Source organism: Labrus bergylta, chromosome 7, assembly GCF_963930695.1.
Source record: "Labrus bergylta chromosome 7, fLabBer1.1, whole genome shotgun sequence".
In the NCBI taxonomy this organism is placed as follows: Eukaryota; Metazoa; Chordata; class Actinopteri; order Labriformes; family Labridae; genus Labrus; species Labrus bergylta.
This window is the reverse complement of record NC_089201.1, coordinates 14934359-14953957: the sequence shown is the minus strand read 5'-3', so window position 1 is coordinate 14953957 and position 19599 is coordinate 14934359. Positions and strand designations below refer to the sequence as shown.

Genomic DNA, 19599 nt, shown 5'->3' with positions numbered 1-19599 from the left:
TGGTGTTTTCCTATTTAAAACACAAAGATATACATCCACTCGCTCACTCTGTTTTGTAGCTGCATGTTTGTCAGCATATAAAATTAAAACCCCTCAACTGTGCATCTTGTCTTCCGTCCTGATTTTCTTAAACAGGATCGTTTTCCTCTTGTCAACCCAAACCAAACCAATCTGTCTGAAGTCCTAGCCTTTATCTCTGTCTCTTAAGAGAGCCGCAGACCTGAACATTTACACCACACGAGTGAGACATTTTCTTTTTTTAGAAGTGTTTAACTGAGTGAAGAGAGTTTCTAGAGTTCCCAGCTAAGTAAACATCTCCACACGTCTCCGTGTCAAACTCTGACTCTGTGCTCTAACAGGAGGAGAAGAGTCCTGTCTCTCTGGATTCAACACATTTGTAGTTGTTGTGCGAAACACAACCGTGGAGCGTGCAGCAGCAGGACTGATGTAATTACAAAATCTTTCATGATGAAGACTCGTTAACTTTCAGAAACCTCTCCTTCAGTTATGTTCCTCCGAGTCATTTAATGTTGTGATTGACAAATGAGCTTGTGAAATTACTTAAATCACACCGGTGTGAAGCTGTCTTCCAGGTGCATTCACTTTAACCACTTTATAACTCAAAGTTACCGGGCAGCAGAGTGGAATGCACAATGTCTTTAATCACATTTTTACACCAGAACAAATCCAATAATGAGCCATTTTTCTCTCTTAGCACAGATTGGCTGCTGGAGTATGATAATTGAGCTCCTGTGTCAGGTGAATAACTTTCATCTTTCACATGAAGGCCAATGAGAACGCTCGGACAGACACAGTCACAGCGAGAGGAGTGTTCCTGTCACACACATCACTTTGATTAAACAGAGAAATGCATTCTTCAGCCTGGGTTATGGAGCTGCTCAAACAAAGTCTCCGTCTGTTTCCAATCAAACATCACTCAGCTGCTGCATCTCCTAAAAGTAAGAGAGAGTATAAAGACAGTTTTCCAAGGGATTCTAGCTGCAATGTTACATTAACTTATCGACCAATGAGCAAGAAGAAGTGCCCTGACTAATTTAACCTCAGTATATCTGAAATTATGACTTTGCCCTTGACCAACCTCTGGCATGAAAGAAAATATGCCACTGAGGCTGGCTGCAAAAGCCCCCAAAAAAATCAAGCTTGGCTACCCTAGCAACCGTAACTATGGTAAGTTGGACAGCAACAGAAAAGTGCTGTAAAAAGGTTGAGAGGTTTGGGGCTCAGTCTGTCGGGACTTGGGTTGGGAACAGGACGGTTACTGGTGACTCTAAATATGGAACGTGGTCGGATAGCTGGAGAGGTGCCAGGTCACTTCCTGAGTACTGCAGAGGTGCCCTTGAGCAAGGCAAAGAGCTCCAACAGCTCTGGTGCACTCCCTGTGTAGCATTGTTATCTCTAGAGAAAGGGCTGTGGATAGAGTCAGAAACCGGTGAGTGAGAGAGTGGGGGATGACCTAAGATAGTCAAGGGACAGAGAGTAGTAACACCTCATGATGACATGTGGGATGAAACTTTTGTACAAGGAAATCTGGAGGGGTCGTATTATAACCCACCTAACTGTGTTGGAAAGCATATCAAAAGGAATAGCCGATAGCCTAGTGGTTGTGACTTGACCAATGTTAGCAGGCAATAGCCCTCAGCACAACTGGCCGTGGGTTTCAAATCCAACCATTGCCCTTTGCTGCATATCATTCCCTACTGTCTCTCTCTTCAGCTGCCCTATCTAATAAAGGCAAAAAGGCTCACAAATATATTTTAAAAAAAGGACGTGGCTACATATTCTGTGTGTTATGTCTTTGTTGTCATTCTTTTCTCAGCGTGTCAGTTCAGGACAGTGACCAGTTCACACCAGAGTCTGATACAGGACACATTTAAAGAGTAATGTGAACAACCAAACAAGAACATTTGTCGAGGCTTGCAGTGTGAACTCAGTCTATACCAACGAAATGTTTATGTGACAGACAATAAGTTAAAATTACTGGGGGATTTTTCAATGGACTCTAGGGCTCAGAAGTTAGAAATGTAACAGATATTTAGGCTTCTTAAAATCATCTCACTCTGTTTGGAGGGATCCTTTTAGTAACTTTATCACACACTGGACGATCCAAACTATTGGATTAAAAAAAAATGATAAAGAGAGGGTCCCTGTTCTTTTTTAATTATCCCTTCAAATGTCTCATTATTTGTCTCATTGGCTAGTTTCTATAGTTTTCAAATCAACACCTTCAGCTTCGTTATCCTGCCTGTGTTCCCTCCGCGGCCTTCAATCACAGTTTAGGATCAACTAGAGCAGCGATGGCGTGAAGGAAGCAGTTCGCCTCCTGTTTGTGACAGGCAGGAAGAGACTGATGCAGCTTGTAGAGGAAACAAAGAGGCGTGATAGTTCATCAACGATCGCAGAGTGGATGAGGACTGAATGGTGACATTATTCTTCTTTAGCAAAGAAAAAAACCAACATTGAGATGAGAGCGGGCTGTTTCAAGTCAACGTCTTAGCTCAAAAAAGGTTCAAATTGTACCTTTACATTTTGTATCATGGTATTAAATGGTAAATGCAGTAAACTTTAAACCGCAGGTCACACCAACACATTCACACACTGATAGTAGAGGCTGCTGCTAAAGAGTCCACCAGTAGTAACTAATCCCATTCATACACCTACAACAAAGCAGAGGGAGCAACTTGGGGTTAAGGGTCTTGCCCAAGGACACATCGGACATGTGGCTGCAGGAGCTGGGGATCGAACCTTCGACCTTCCAGTTGAAAGACAACCGACTATACCAACTGAGTCGCACCCGCCCCTATTATTATGGTGGCCTGTAAAGTCAGTAAGTATGACTAACTGTATACAGTCAGCCAGTAGAGGGCGCTCTTACTCTTTTGTTGTTTCAGAAACACAACAACACAACAGCTTATCTAATATAATTTTGATATTTGATCAACTACAGCACTTAAGCATTTGAAAACACAACATGAAATAACAAGGCAGTGGTTAGCGCTGTTTCCTCACAGCGAAAAGGTTCCTGGTTTGAATCCCCATCTGACAGGAGCCTCTCTGTGTGGAGTCTACATGTTCTCTCCGTGCATGTGTGGGTTCTCTCCAGGTACTCCGGCTTCCTCCCACAGTCCAAAGACATGCTCGTTAGGTTAACTAGTGACTCTAAATTGTCCGTAGGTTTGAATGTGAGTGTGGCTGGTTGTCTGTCTCTGTATGTCAGCTCTGTGATTGGCTGGCGAACAGACAAGGGTTTAACCCCGCCTCTTGCCAAATGACAGCTGGGATGGACTCCAGAAAAGCGGTATAGATAACGGATGGATGGAACATAAAATGATAACACATTCAGCATTAACACAAAAACATTTGACAGTGTTTTTTTGTATTTTTTGCAACGATTGTTTGTTTTGACCTTAAGGGCAACCGTACCTCAGAACCTGAACTGCCGTCTTCATCAGAGCGGGAAATTGTAAATATTTAAAATCTATTTTCCAGCATTTCACATGAATTATTGGTGAAAATCTGTCAGCAGGTTATTGATCATTAGTGTCTGAATGCGGCGACCTCCTGTGAACGCTCATTGCATCAATCTGCTCAGACTTAATATTCCTGTGTGGTTGTTTCTGTCCGACTGATTGGCTCTGAGCTCTTCCCTGAAGCCTTTCTGTCTGTAATGGTCCACACATTCATTCCTCACTGTTGTTGCTGTTATCAAGCTCCCAACGTGCTCCTTCACATTATCGTTGATCAAGGAAATGATCCTCCGCTGAAGTCTCTCGCTCTCTCGCACACACACTCTCAGCCCGCAGCAATTAGCTTCATGAAAAAGTTATTTGCAATTTTGCTTTTAACTTAGGTATTCATTTTGCAATCAATTAGCCCAAGTTCAGCTTCCCAGACTAATTTTCCTGATGGATGTCAGTCGTGACTCAGCACAGAACTTGAGGAAAACATTTTTTAACCAAAAGTTTTTATATTTCAGTATGGGTTATTGGAGCCAAATATAAAGTTTGCATCTCAATAAAAGAAAATGTGTAAATAATCAGTGTGTGTACATGTTCTTAAGTAACCCGGTTATCAGCCTTATCCGGGTCTTGATCATATTCAGGATAGGACACTACATGCAGACAAACACAGAGAAACCTGGTTGTAAATATACCTGTATACATGATTAAAAACTAGTATCCTGGTTTTTAATTACTGCATCTTATTTTTGCAGGCAAATCGCCTTTAATGTCCACCATCTGTTGTTGTTGCCACAGATGGTGTGCAAGCTTCTCGTCCAAGATTTTTTGAAACATAAAAATTGCTCGGGGTGCCGATAGCCTGACGGTTGTGTTGCACGTCCCAGGTGCAGAGGCTGGGGTCCTCATCGCATCGGCATGTGGATTCCAGTCCAGCCTGCATGGTTGCAACTTACCTGATAGTTACCTGTGTGTGTGACTTGTGTGTTACGTGTGTGTGATATGTCGAATCGGCCAAAAAAAGGCAGACGGGTAGCAACTGAGCCGGACACACCGCAAAAACTAGGGCGACCACTGCTCACCGACGGCCGACGGTCTCTTTGGTTTGTCAGGGCCTTTACGTGTGTGTGTGTGTGTGTGTGTGTGTGTGTGTGTGTGTGTGTGTGTGTGTGTGTGTGTGTGTGTGTGTGTGTTAAATTTGGAGTATTTCCTCTCTGTTTAAGGAGAGCGACAGTTTTCTGAAACTTTGCTCACATTTGGTATAATGGGAATCCAGCATTGTAACACTATGTGTTACAAAAACTGATATCAGCACAACAACTCAACTTCATTAACCTTTTGAGCAGAGTGTAATTCTTTACTTGTTTTTCCAGTTTAATGGACATCGTGACCACAGAGTGGAGGGTTCAGGTCGAGTTTCAGTCAGGATCAGTGTATATCTCTTTACAACACTCGCACTCCTCAAGGCTCCGAACTCACTGAGATGATGATGGAGCTCGTCTGTGGCTGGACAGGAAGAGTAAATCATCTCCTCCTCTTCCTCTCCCTGAGGCTGCTGGGAGCTCACTGTCAGGATTTATGAACTTATTTTTCTGTCGTCCATGTTACTGCTCGAGGTGTTGCACCTAAACCTACCCAGCATGCATCACACCACCTTTTTTTATTTTTATGGGACTATTCATGAATGCTGCTGTTGAATGTATTTCTTTATTTATTCATTAGACATGGCTCGATTAGAGAAAAGATCATAGACAAGAAAATACACAGGATTAGATCAGCGTAGAGTGAGTTAAAATAAATCTAATTAAACAGATTGGTGTAAATAATAGTTTTAATCTTTTAGGGAAATTCTGGTTCACACTCTGATATTTCGAGACATGCTGCTCACACACACATAGACTCGAACTACACACATGCACAAACAGGACGTGTGGATGTGCATTGATGGAGATAAGTCAGAGTGGGGCTGCTGCACACTGAGGGCACTAGAGCTGCTGGGGTCTTGATGCCTTGCTCAGGGGCACCTCTGCCGCATTCAGGGAAGGGACCTGGCATCTCTCCAGCTACCCCACCAACTTCCATACTTTGGTCCGCACTGGGAGTTGAACCGACAACCCTCCGGTTCCCAATCCAAGCCCCTGCAGACTGAGATACTGCCGCCCACATACAGGAATAATAATCAAAAATCTAAGGTTGTCAACATCTCAGGTACAGCAATTATTTTCCCATGTGTTTTAAAACGACACATTCTTCTCGACATGTTCATTTATTGATTGATAGTTTCAAAAAGTACCAAAACCAAAACTTAAAATCAAACTTCATATCTTCAGTCATATTTTTAACCAAAAGCTGTTTTCTCACTGGGACTAAATATGGAGAGAAAAAAATACGAGGGGGCTTGCAGAAAAAAACTCTGAGAGAAAAAATGTGGCTGTTTGCGTTCAGAGTTTTCTGCAGGTGTGAAAGCCTCATACAGTAGGTGTGATAGTCCGACTTTGAGAAATTTTATTTAGTACTGTTTCAGTCGGATTAACATGTAACACAATCAATCGAGTTTTGTAAACGTACTGTCTGGATTAGATAGACAAGAGAACAGACTAGACTATAGTTCAGACATAAGAAGAGTGGAAATAGTTGATAATCAATGACATTAAATAAAACTCATAATATTTCAGATTCACCTTGAGATATAAGAAAACTTGCCCCAGGGAATAACTTCCCCTTGAGCCACAAGAGTTCATTGAGTAGCTGCTTTGTGTCGTCTGGTTTCTAACATGATCTTCATCAGCAAATAAAGTTACCCCTGCAGCTCTTTTGCACGTACAGAGTGAGCTCTTTGAGGATTTCTTCTTGATCACGTCCTTTGTCGTGTGTGATGTGTTTAAAAGTGTGGAGGTGTGAGAGTCTGCAGAGTCACGCCTTTTCATTCTCCACACAACTACTTCTTTCACTTTTCATTTGTACGTCTGAGCGAGACACTGTGGATGCTTTCAAGGACAGCCTGAATCTCCATTCTATTATCTCCAGGAGAGGAATCAAGCCTGTTGAGACAGCCGACAAAGACTTAGAGAAGAGTTGTTCTAAGGAGGCTTCTCACTCAGGAACACTTTGACTTTAGCCTTGGCTGTACCACACAACAAGTTGATTGATGCCTTTAAAGGAGCAAAATATAACTCTAACACCTAGTGTTTAAAATGGGTACTGCACTCCAAATTCAAAAAAACATTTGAGAGAGCTGTCTCCCCCCCTCCCCCTCCTCCCTGGAGAAGATGTGAAGAGCTTGCAGGTTTCCATGTCGCAGACACAGAAGCTTCAGTGTTTAGCCAGCTCTTCATCACTATAGAAACCATTCTGCGTTCTAAACTAGGTTGACTATACTGTACGTCTCCGTCCTTTTTCCAAGCTCCGTGTCCAGAGTAGACAAATATCTATAAAACACTAATATGTCCAGGTTTTAAACAGTCCCTGTCCCGGTTTTAACCAACCAAAACATTACACAATGCCTGCAACCCTGATTTTCCTGTATATGTATGTCGTTGCCAAGGCTGTTGCTTAGCTAGTTTTGCTTATCATACCAACAGGACCTGCTGTAACGACTTTTCCAAAGAGCTCCAGGAGAGTTACAAGCCGATGAATATGCTGCGTTTTGCACACACAGCAAGTGTCCGTTTTCAGTCACCTACAGTGGAAATGCTGACAAACAAATCCATATTCAAACAAGCAAACACAAACTGTGGGTAGAGTCTGGATGTAGCTCTGCTGTGACCTTTTTCAGAGAGGCAAACATCAGTGACAACAATCTTGAACAGGCTGCTCTGTTGTGAGACCAATGTAGGTCACCGATCTGTTGATCGATACATTTTGGTATGCGGTAAAGTTAAAGGGAACATATTATGAAAAAACACTTCTACAGTGTTTGTGAACATATATTTGGGTAACCTGAGTGTCTACTGACCCACAAAATGTGAAATAAACCCATCCAGTCCTTTGTTTGTGGTCTGCATAAGTCTTGCAACACAGAGGAAAATGCTCCATTTCAAATTTGCTCTCCTTGTGATGTCACACTGAGATTCTGGTAAAAAAAAAAAATCCCCTCCCCTCCTATGGTGTCTCCACCCCCAGCCTAGAGCAAAACTTTTCCGCATGTCCGCCATTTTTATTTTCGCTACAGAGGAGTGATGTCTACCGGGAAAACTCGGGGGGGGGCTCATTGCATTTAAAGAGACACACACCAAAACGGAGCGTTCTGAGAGAGCTGGTTTATACAGGGTCACAAACCTCCTCTGGTGCTTGATTCATGTTATATTTTGACCAAAGCACAGCACACCTGTTTCATTTAGACCACAGGGGACTATTTGAAAAGATGGAGAAGTTGGGTAATATGTCTTCTTTAAAGTGTCCGGATTTGGAGGTTTGAAAATACGGTCACACTATTCTAATCTCTCTCCTTTTTGCAGGAATTTGCAGTTTCCAGTTTAGGTGACATAAAACATTTTGTACCAAGCTAGAAACCATGTAAGTGTGTAACTGATCCACACAGTCCCAAAGGGGGCTGCAGAAACTCAAATCCAAGTCATTGCATAAACACTGTCCTATGTAAGAAGCTACGTTTGAACTACCCTGTGCTGGGGTCTGATTCTCATTCTCCTGACTTCAGGCAGCCACAGCCCGAGGTCAGTGTGAACACTATCCATCAGGACCCGCTCACGGCCACACTCTCTTCCTCTCCGCCAGCAGCAGGGACAAATAGAACAATATAGAAGTTGTTATTTTGCATCTGGAGGACAGCTTCATGTATGAGGTTTATTGGTGATATTCTTCACAGAGGAGGACGCTTGATTAGAAACATAAAGCAGGAACAGAACCTCAGGCCGGCTACTGTGATGTGTCGGTGCAGGAGAAACTCATTAGTGCTGAGAAATGAGCCTCCTGCTAATACAGCAGCAGAATTATGCTCTCTATCACACGCTCTCTGAGTGTTGTGCATTTTTCAATTTAATTAAACAGTCAGTAATCTGGTTGTAAAAGCTTCTGAGGTTTTCCAATCTTTAATGTAACATGAATATGACATCGATGATAGCTCAGAGCAGAGCTGCTGTTTGAGGGAAGTTGTTGTTTCTGCCCTGTGCTACATGATGCTGATTAATCCAGATTTATGCACAGTGAGATACCTCGGTAATTACTCTGCAGATTGAGTATATCCACTGTTGAGCTGGTCTAGTCCATCTAGAAAGATGAGAGACCTGCAGGGCGAGGGTTACATGACCGACTTGGACTTCTTAAGGTCCGCCTTGGTGATCGTTCGTTGCCTTAGTTTTTGCGGTGTGTTGAGCTCTGTTGCTACCTGTCGGCCCCCGTCTGCCTTTTTCACGGGCGATTCGATATGTTGAATCAGCATTGGTCTGCGTTGGCGCGGTTGGTGAGATGAATCTCTCTGATTGGCTGTTGGGAGGTTTCATTTCTCTCCAGCTCTCGACACAGGTTCAGGAAAGCCCCTTGAGCATGTCGCTGTAGTATCCATGCTTTCACCCATTAGTGCAGTTTCTCCTTATTTGTCTGACCTCTTCTTTTCTTTTTCCACTAAAAGACCAAGGGCTGACAACGCCAGCGGCATTTTCAACTTTTCATCAGACATTATTCTCCTTTTGTAGACTACCTATAATACGAGTGGTGAGCGACAGCGGTGTGAAAATGGTCTTCTCGAGCATAATAACGGACTACCGCCCCCTGCTGGCATGGAGAGATATTTCCTCTCATGCACCATGTGCAGAATGTCGGTGGTGGTTGGCTGTCGGCTGTAGTCTTTGCGGTGTGTTCAAGTGCAAGTTTTTGATCCAAGACACAGGCGCTGTGAGGCCATCGTCGGCCATCGTCTCCACTAGTTCTTTGCCGTCTGCTTGGTGTGTCAGAGCCTTATCTACAAGTGTTTCCTGCCCTCTGAACTACTGCTTTACAAATGTTGTATGTTAAATTTCCAAATATTGCAAGGTGGCAGATAATAATTTTCACCATTAAAGCATTCTGGATCTCCATCAGATTACATATGTTAACCTCAAGCAGCTGATGAACAAGCCAAGGTAGATCACTTACACATGGCAGGAGTAAACTTTACACACATACATGTCACCTCAGAGCAGATAATCTGTGTTGAAAAGGACAGTCACTCTCCGAGGGGGGGTTCCTAATTCCAGTGCGTCCGTACTGCAGCAGCAGCTCACCTTATTTTCACTCATGACTGTCTTGACTGATTTCTGCAGAAATGCCTCCAAAACACACCGATCATAGAGGGGGAGGATTGTCACTTCTAAAGACTGAAGTCAGAGTGTGGACTCTGGCAGGTTTACTCCCTCATGTCAGTATCACACCTCCTCTCCTTGACAGACTCCAGCTGCTGTCAGTCGGCCAAAATAGAAAGCTACTGTCACACAGTGTGGAGTCAACCTGTGGCTAGCCTGCCCAAAGTGCAAAGGAAAACATACTTATGACATTGAAGTGTCTTATGTGAGGTACAGAATTGCTTACACAAGCTTTTGTATCTGCTTAAGTCAAAATAAAGATTCAATTCAAGCTTAAGTGCTTTAAAAGAATTATAATAGTTAAAGTTTCAAGGACAATTGAACTGGAAGTTTCAGTTGGAGGATTATCAAACAGTTGTCCCCGAAAGCATAAATTAAATGAGGAAATGTTCAGGTAGATAAAGGTTGAGTTTTACTTGAAATGTAAGCGCCGTGAGATTCAGTGCAAAGATTCTGAAGATCTTTTTTTTTTAAATAAAAGTTTTTGAAGAGTACGAAGTGTCTCTAGAGGTGAAATTATTAAAATTGGGAATGTAGGTTTTCATGTGAGAATTAAAAAGATTAATGAAGGTAGATGCAGAATAAAAAAGTTGTTCTTAGTCTTATATTAAAGGAGCAATATGTGACTCTGACATATAGCATTTAAAAAGGTTACTGCAGCCCAAATTCTAAACATAGGACAGAGCTGTCTCCCTAGGTTGCCATGTCATGGACACTGAAGCTTCAGTGTTTAGCCAGCTCTCTCTAGAAACATGCAGAGGCTTTTTAGGTCGGTTAGAATCACTTCTATCTGAACCAAATCGCTTGCCCACTTCCATCACTGCAACACCTGTTGTTTTGACCTGATAACTAGTATCTGGCAAACTGAGGGGTGTCCAAAACAGCTGTGTGGGGGTGCCTTAAAACCGCCTACCTTCTCTGGTTTAAACAATTCCAGAGCATTCAGGACCAGCATTGTTGTTGCATTGTTGTCAGAGAAGCCAGCACTTCAACAGAGGAATATCCTTTAATGTCTGATCATAAAGTAAGGCCCTTTTATTATATCATTTTGTAGGCTAGATATCTTACAAATTGCTCCTTTGTAAAGTTGCGTTTACTTTTTATGTTTTTTTTATTTAATGCACATTCATTTACTGCAGTCATGTTTTATTCTTGACATAAATAGAAGTTGTAGTCGGTGGTGCTACCCCTGGACTTCTCTCCACGCATGCGCACTACAGCATCCTGTCAATTCGAAACCCAGCGAGGGAAAAACAAACAAGCATCACCAGCAACCGTAAGTTTAATATCTCTTCTAAAATGGGTATCACTACGTGTTTCCATGTATGTAATGTGTGCTCAACATGGGCATTGTGTTGACTGCAATGGAAATATTGATCGTTTGCTCGTTGCAACTTTTTAAGTGGCAGTGTTACGGAAGATAATGTGTCGCCGGACCCAGTTTAAAATCTGCATGTTAAGGATTGTTTTCATTATAGCCACAACTACACGACACAGAGAACTATATTCAACATTTCACAAATCTGAGCATTTCCCTGCACAATTCGGCATACTCCTAAAATACTATAATGTTTTACTTAGCCCTCAAATCAGGCGTGTTTACCATAGACTGTGGTATTTACAGAGCTTGCGGAGCGAGGACTGAGTTGTAATATTATCCAAAACAACGTGTTAAAATGCAGACTGTATTTACGCCGAATTCACCAATAGAGTCTATTTATTCACAAACATGTGAGTATTAGTTTGTTTTCCTCTGCATAGAAGCAGAAAATCAGAATAACTTTAAAATGCAGGGTTTTGGAGTTGAGGTTCGTTCAGCGACAGGTGGAGCTTTTTGAGGCTGTGGTTCGTGCAGTTTGCTTTCTGTGTTTACTTCGGCAATATATAAAAGTAGATTGCATTATATTTACCTTTGCATGAGTGGAGAGAGAGGGCTGCTACAAGACGCTCATGTTCATGTTAACAGGAGGCTGCAGGAGTGTTTACAAAAGTTGGCTAGCAGGCTAACTAGCTGACTTAGAGCTAGCTCGCTGTTGTCGAGCTAAATTAATGCTTTGAATATCAATATATATGTTATAGTTTGTGTTAATTATTCATGTTAGCTGATAGATGAATATTAACCCTCCTTAGACTGCATGTAGGTAATACAGACAGGTGTAGGAGCTATTTATTTGTAGTTATAATTGAGTTTGGTGTTTAGTTTACTATTATTGGTTTGTGTTGGTTATTCAGTTATTACTAAACGTTTGGTCATATTTTATTTGTGTAGTAAACTGAGTTTAGCATCATTGGTATTTTTTATTTTGTTAGGTATTTGTCTCAATCTCCTGTATAGGTTTTAGTTTATAGTTTGGCTTTTAATTGGTGTAGTTAACTTAATACTTACTATGCTAGTTGATAGTTGTAAAACACTAGTAGTTACTGCCTTCATCAGCAGATTGTCATCATTTCACAAAGTCAAAGTAAAACTGTGATAATTAAAAATATGAATCCAAAATAAAACCTCAGCTGCAGCAATGAATGCAGGAAGATCTGAGAAAAATAAAATCGGTCTACTGTGCAAATTAAGGCTCATAATATTACTTAGTGCACAGTTCTGAGTATAGTAAGGTTCCCTGTTTCTCTCCTTTTAATGAAGTGTTTTATCATATGTGGCGTTATATCTCAGCTGCTCTGATGGTACATGGAGTGGTATGTAGCTAAAATTACCCAAAAAGCGTAATGAAAGCAGCTTAATGTAATATCTTATACATACAAAGAAGTATAAGGCTTCAGTGCTCCACTCTTCAGTTGTAGGATGAGAACTGTAAAGTGTTAATCATGTTACATGATCCGAGATTTTGGGTGGATAACAGGAAACACGGCATGTTTGTTGGTCTCTCTCAAAGAGCTCCCTGATCAAGAAATTGAGTTTCACACAGGTTGATTTCATATATTTTTAAAAAATATCCCAAACATAACCTGCTGCGGAGAAGATTAGTATGTTCAGCTGTTCCCATGGCATCAGCCTCCATTTTTACATACTGTTGACTGTTGAGGAGGGGCTCCTGTCGGTGGTGCTGCTGCAATGCCATGTCACTCATTTCGTTCCTGCTGCCTGCTGGTCGACCAGCAGTGACGGCTTGTCAATGTGACGTTCAGTACTATAGATTTGGTGTGTGGAGCAAGCATGACACAAAGTGTTTCACCAACAAACATGCAGCCTGTGCACAAGTTTTCTCCTGACCCAGGGTGCAAAGTTCACTCTGAAACAAAAGATAAGATTTTTCCAAAGCTGTGTTCATGTTTGGTTCCATCTCAAAGGTTTATCTTAGCAACTCTGACTTAAAGGTCCCATATTATGCCATTTCTGGTTTTATATGCTCTTTAGTGTGTTTTCCAAGTGTCCTGTGCATGTTTAGGCACATCTATTTGCAAAAATTCAAAGTCCGCGGGAACCCGGCTTCTCCTACGTCCTCCTGTTAGCTGTAGCATTAGCTGCATGTAACGTTCGGTTCTAGCCCCCCTCGATACAAATTTGTCAGTCCGACGTAATTGTCAGTGTGAGATCACTGATCTAAGCCCATTGGCTCGTTGTGGCAAGCCCAGCAGCTCATGTTGAAATTTCCGAGATGGGTGCTGAGCAACTGACCAATAATGACAGAGCGGATCGGCAGACCAATCAGAGCAGACTTGGCCCCACGTGGGGTCTAACAGTGTGGGCTCAACAGAGTGCAGCTGACGGACTCGGAGTGTAGAGGGAGCAAGGAGGAGCAGTACATGAAAACAGACACTTTTTTCGGACTTTAGCTATTTTGAACGTACAAAAGAAGGTACATAGATTAAATATATGAACCCCAAAATGGGCATAATATGGGCTCTTTAACAGTAAATACCACTGGGCCCCTTCTCCTGGGTTCACCAAAAGCGCACACTCACTGCAGGAAGTAGTGTATGTTCAGTGTTTCCCCTACCATTATATTAGGGGGCGGCCCTTTTTTTTTGGGGGGGGGGCTTTTTGTGCCTTTATTGTAGAAATAGGATAATGGATATAGTCATCAATCAGGGAAAGAAGTCATTTAAGGATACCTTTCCGATAGAAAAGGACAGCTGTCATTGAAAGTAACACATGAACACAAAGATTCCTTCAAGTGTTTGTGTTGGCGTGTTGGCGTGTTGGCGTGTGTGTGAATGTGTCGGTGTGACATGCGGTGTAAAAGTGCTTTGAGTCGTCAGAAGAGAAGCGCTCTATTAGCTCTAGTCCATTTACCATTTACAATAACTGTCAAACGTATCGCTCAGTGAACATTGTCCAAGAAAATCTAGAGTAATAATCAATCTCCTGCTCATCAAGAGGCTCCAGTATTAATGCGATTATTTTAACCTGATAGAAACTCCCCAGAGGACCCTGAGTACAGCTATTAGGGTTGTCCAATTCCAGGTTTTTAAACTTTAATACGATTATAGTACTAATCCAAGGATATTGATGCTGTCTAATGTGTGTGGATGCATGTAAAAAGTCAAACCAAGGTTATTGTGGTGTAGCTTTGAGTGTTGGCCCAGTGTTGGTCAGCTATACTGATACTTCACACAGACACACAACTCAGTCCAGTGTGGATCCACTCTGCAGAGACAATCCTCTCTCTACATCTATTCTGGGACTTTCCTTTTTTCTTTTTTGGTTCTGTTTCTGTTGAGCCTCAGTTTCTCTCATCCCCACAAAAAAAGAGAGAAAGATTATGCAAATTTGGAGTCACTAAGGTTTGTGTGTTGGCAAACTCTCCGGCGTCGGCTGAACGAACAGAGAGGACACTTTGGGATTTTGACACACAGACGCTGTTTGAATGGGAAGGAATAAATATACCCGAGAGGCAGCGTCTCAACACGGGCGTCTCCCTATCTCTGTCTCTGACATGTTGTGCTTTCACTTTGTTCTGATTGGCTGAAGTTTGGCAGGACAGATTCATTCATATTCTCTGCTGCTCTCTCACTAGATTTCTGACCCTGATGAATAGTAAAACAAACATGGCTGCTAACACTGAGAAAGGACATCAGTTTTAAATTATTCTGTTTTCCAGAGAGGCTGAGTGACCACTCATTTATAAGTTCATACTTTTTGAAAATGCAACATTAAGAAGATATGTTAGAAATGGTTGTGACACGGAATGTATATTCAGCGTTACTTCACATGCTCAAACAGAAAGAAGCATTTTATTGAAACAAGGCTAATTTCTTTAACCTCCATGTTTTCTGAATGGCCTTATGAATCCAGGTTTTTTTTTTTTTTTTTTTTTTTTTTTTTTTTTTAAGAATATGAGATTAAATTAGATTAGATACACTTTATTGTCCTCAGGGGGGGATGTGCCTTGGGCAAAAGTTTAGAGAAAGCACACATCTATGTACAACTTACAATAAACAAGCACAACACAAGACAGGACAGCCAAGAAAAAACATCATGTTTTGCATAAAAAAACATAATAAATACAAATAAAAAGACTAAAGGCTAAAATAACTCAAATTCCATGTTGGTCAATGGGACTGTAAATACCAGAGACAATGTCCCAATCTGGTCCTAGCACTTCCTTTGCAGGTCTTTGGGGGCTCCAAGTTTCAAGTTTCACAGTGTTGAGCTAAACACTTGTTGTCATTGGTAAAGACTGCATTAACTGTCTGTGACTTAAAACAAAGAGTAGTTTTAATCTTAAATCAGTTATAATCTTGAAGGCAAAATGTGAGGCCCATGTTGGCTGATAAAGAAGTTTGCTTCTCCCTCTTTCCCAGTTTTTAGGCCCACCCGGTCGCAGCAGATTTAATGGATGTTTGTCTTTGAGTCTAGTTCTTCTCGAGGCTTCTTAAAGTATGTTTTTTTTTTGCCACAGTTGAAAAGCGCTTTGCTCATGTTGGATTTATCTTGTGTTTCTAAATGATATCACAAAGACGACAAAGACCTGCTCTGTTTGTAAAGTGTCCTAGTTAAAGCTATCGTTTTGTTTGAGGCTATATCCATGAAAACTGACTGAAAAAATCTAGACGAATAAATATCAATTCAATGAATCCAAAACCCTTTTGAGACAGCTTTTTCTGCAAAAGTGCCGTAACTAAGCTCAGCCATCATCACGTTGTTATTCCAGGACGGTGTAAATTTCTAAAAACAGAAATTTCCCCTTGCGGGGATCAATAAAGTAAATCTTAATCTTAATATTGGTCTCACAGTCTGTGAAATTGTATAGCCAGGGAGCACCTCTGTATCACCTCTGTTCCTACCTCCAAAGACACTACAGAGGGGGATAACTTTATACCCCCATTAGTGACATTCAGCTTGTGGGCGTAAATATTGTTTCTAAATAAACCTTAAAGCAATGCACAAATAATTTTTTTTAGTAGTAATGAAATAATTGTTAAATCCTTTTTTTGTTTACTACCCATTTAATTATTTAGATATTGATTTTCTCTGTGTGTAGATGTCAATCGGCAACCTCAAAGCAAATGCAGAAGTACGAAAAACTGCAGTTCCTCGAATGTCCACTAGAGGCTAGCTCCAAAAGCCCTTGAAGTCACATAAACACCCCTTATGAAAATGTCCATTTCGACAGCAGAAATTAACAATTTTTAAGCCTGGTACAAAAAAACTATTTTGGTCTTAACGTCTTCATGAACGATATGAGTAAATACATATTCAGGGGCGTGACAGATCTGATGTCGCTGCGTTGTAGTGGTTTGTCAGGAGGCGTAAGGCCCGCCTCAGCTCCCCCTCTTTGCCTGATGTTAGGTTAACTGAAAAGGTTGTTGAGTCAGCATTTCCAATATGGCAACCGCCATGGCTGGGCTTCCATGCAGCCCTTCAGAAACCATTGGATGACATCACTCAAGCCTTATCCATGTTTTTTTACCGTCCATGGTTTAACTGACCTTTTCAAGATAATCTTGCTACCAGCTGAGCGGCTGTTAGAAAAGTTTAAGTGACCTTGGTGTTTAACCTGACGCTGGTGACTTTAAAGCAGAGTACCGTCAGTCTGAGCTCAGCGGATTACGCCCTCTGCAGCAGCTTGATCAGCACTGATCCGCGTTCAGTTGAAGGATTCATTTAAAGTGTTTACAGTCGCTCTCGTTGTCTGCCAACCTTTCCTACATTCTCACCATGACGGGCTGTCATTTCAGCGTCTCTAATCCCACGGCATCATTTCCTCGATACCTCTCATTGAAGTGTTTTTTTTTTGACTGAAATCCTCAGTGCAATCAAACAATATTATTAAGCTGCCATCTTCTCTGACGCAGTAATTACAGACCCACTGATCCCGTCCTCTTATCTGACAGCTTTGGCCCTGTGTGTGGTTCTCAGCCAAAAAGTGAGATTTCATTTTAGCAGAAGAAGTCATTTTTTTGCACTGATGTGATCCCTTAACGGCAGCTCATTAAACCTCTAACCTCCATTAAACCTGTAAAAGAGAATCCCCGTGGAGCGTGCCGTCAGCAACTCTTCACTGTTTCAGTATTTGGAGGATTATTCCCTGAAATATTCAGATTCTACAGGTGCAGAAGTGTCCTCAATAACTTCATTTACTGAAACCACATGAAAAGTTAGCAAAGAATGGGTGCTATAGTAACGGTGACTGACAGCAGGGAACCATTAATGAGGGAGACAATGTAGAATTCTTGGTAAACAATTTAATTCAGTTAGGTAAACACTTCATTCACAGGTGTAAATATTTAAAGGTCAGACCCCATTTCAACAGATGGAAAAATGAAATCAAACTGTTTGTGACAGTTCAATCTTCAATTCATGATGGACAAAAATGCACGGAAACTTACTGCCTTACTTGATCTGTTTATGTTACCAGATTAAGACTCTCACATATTTGTTTTTTTTTGTTCGTACGTTTTGTTTGTGTTTCATACTGTATCATTACCAGCGCTAATGTGTAAGCTAATTTTGGAAAATGTGCCTTATGGTTTGTATTTGTATTTTGTGCAATAAAGTAAAAAAATAAATAAAACAAGTTGCCAGAGAAAAAAAAAATGAGGGAGAGAAACAAGAGATGTTGTTGATTGTTGATATTGTGATTCTGTTGATAGCCATAGCATTGATAGGCAAATATTCTCATTACGGTATCGTTAAGCGGACTCTGTTGCTTCGTCTGCTACTTCCGCGTCTTATCTCAGGAGAACCCCCCCCCCCCCCCCCCCCCCCCCCCCTGCCTGAAAGGAATAGTCTCCAGCTGTGAGGAGCATGTGTGAACAACCAGGTCAGGGGAATATCCGTAGCAGTCCTCCTGAAATGTTCTTGATATTTTCAGGAGTGTAGATGTGAAAACGGATTAAGAAAGACAGGAAAACATGAGGCTTTAGTAGAAGACATGAAGGAGTGTGGTGGAGTTGCTCTGCTGCTGTGACTTCATAGGTTAAATGTCATTCTCTAAAATTTCAACAAACTAAAAAACTGATCCTTGTTTATCCACTTGTATCAGAGCAGATTCTGCTGCAAAGTGGCTGAAAAATGATCATGAATGCAAACCAACAAGGGTTTTATTGTTGTTGTGCTGTGCAGCAGAGTCTCTTAAACCTCGGCCAGATATTTGAGCACATCTTGTCTTTTGTGAGCTTTAATTAGTTGGCAGCTTTCGTTGCACTAGATTCATAATAAGGTCATTTCTCAAGCAAAAGAAATGCAAATCCTTTTCTTTTGCATTACAGGAAATTGTATGCTTGTGCTTCATATTTTGGGTTTGATTAAATGAGACATTTGGATGTGGCTTTGGACGTTGTCATTTTGGGCATTTTCATAGTTTTTGCCATGTCACTGCGAATACTATTATTTGAATAAAATGAATCCATAATGGAGCGTCTAGTTAATTGCAGCCAAATCCATTCTTTTGTTTTCGAGGCTGTAATGAACAGCAGACTACAGTCTTGCTTGTCTGTATTTCTCAACCCATGTCAGATTCTTCTCATCAGCCGCTGCTGAGAGAAGGTTAATCTCTCTCCGTGCCCTCTGGGAGGATTTCTCTGATTCCTGCTGCAGAGGAAACTCTTCCAGTGTGCATGGAAATAAACCTTTTAGATCTGTTTTTGCATCCCAAGGCTGAGGACGCAGATAAGACGCATGATCTGTTGGGTATGCATAGATAAAAAGGCTATCAATTGCTCAGACTGTATGTCTCACCTATTCATGTTCCTGAATATTCTCTTTTGATAAGGAATCGGAAAATTATCTTTTTAAATAGATTTTGTTTCGCAGTCTTGCTATGGTCAACTTTTATTTTACAAGGCACGAACATCAAACAGCAGATTAACTGGTCTAACTGTGATTTGATCAACCGCAAAGACATCGAAAGAACATTTTAAAATGTTCATTAACCCTCACAGATCCCCCGACATAGTGAGGAACCTTTTATAGTTTTACACAATGGGCCCTATTCTTTCAAACAATTAGTTTCTAATAAGCTCCACGAGCAGAAACGTGCTCAAACTAGGATCAATATTGGAGATGCTTTTGAGAAATGGAGAGAGGTTAGAACGCAGAAAGGTTTACAGACCGATGCAGAGCTGGCTAAACACTGAAGCTTCAGTGTTCACCACATGGCAACCTGCATGAGCATCGAGTCCAGAGAGGAGGGGGCGGGGGGAGACAGCTGTCTGCAATGTTTGAATTTGGACTGCTGAACCCATTTTAAACACTAGGTGTCAGAGTTACACATTACTCCTTTAACGGTGTAACCAAACTTGTTGTGTGGTGCAACTTGGTCTAAAGTCAACATGGCAACCTGCGTGCACATCAGCTCTGCAGACTGCAGTCCCCATTTCATACACTAGGTGTCAGAGTTACATATTACTCGTTTAAAGAGCTGCAG

At 41.5% G+C, this 19599-nt stretch overlaps 1 protein-coding gene across 2 annotated transcripts in view; it reads left to right on the top strand.

The window, feature by feature from the left end:
• Positions 1-10987: 10987 nt before the first annotated feature.
• pot1 (protection of telomeres 1 homolog) overlaps positions 10988-19599 on the top strand; it is a 56620-nt gene continuing 48008 nt past the window's right edge. For both annotated transcript variants that reach the window (XM_065956852.1, XM_020634951.3), the window contains exon 1: positions 10988-11048. The gene's annotated coding sequence lies outside the window, so the exon portion shown is untranslated. The remainder of the gene's footprint in view (positions 11049-19599) is intronic.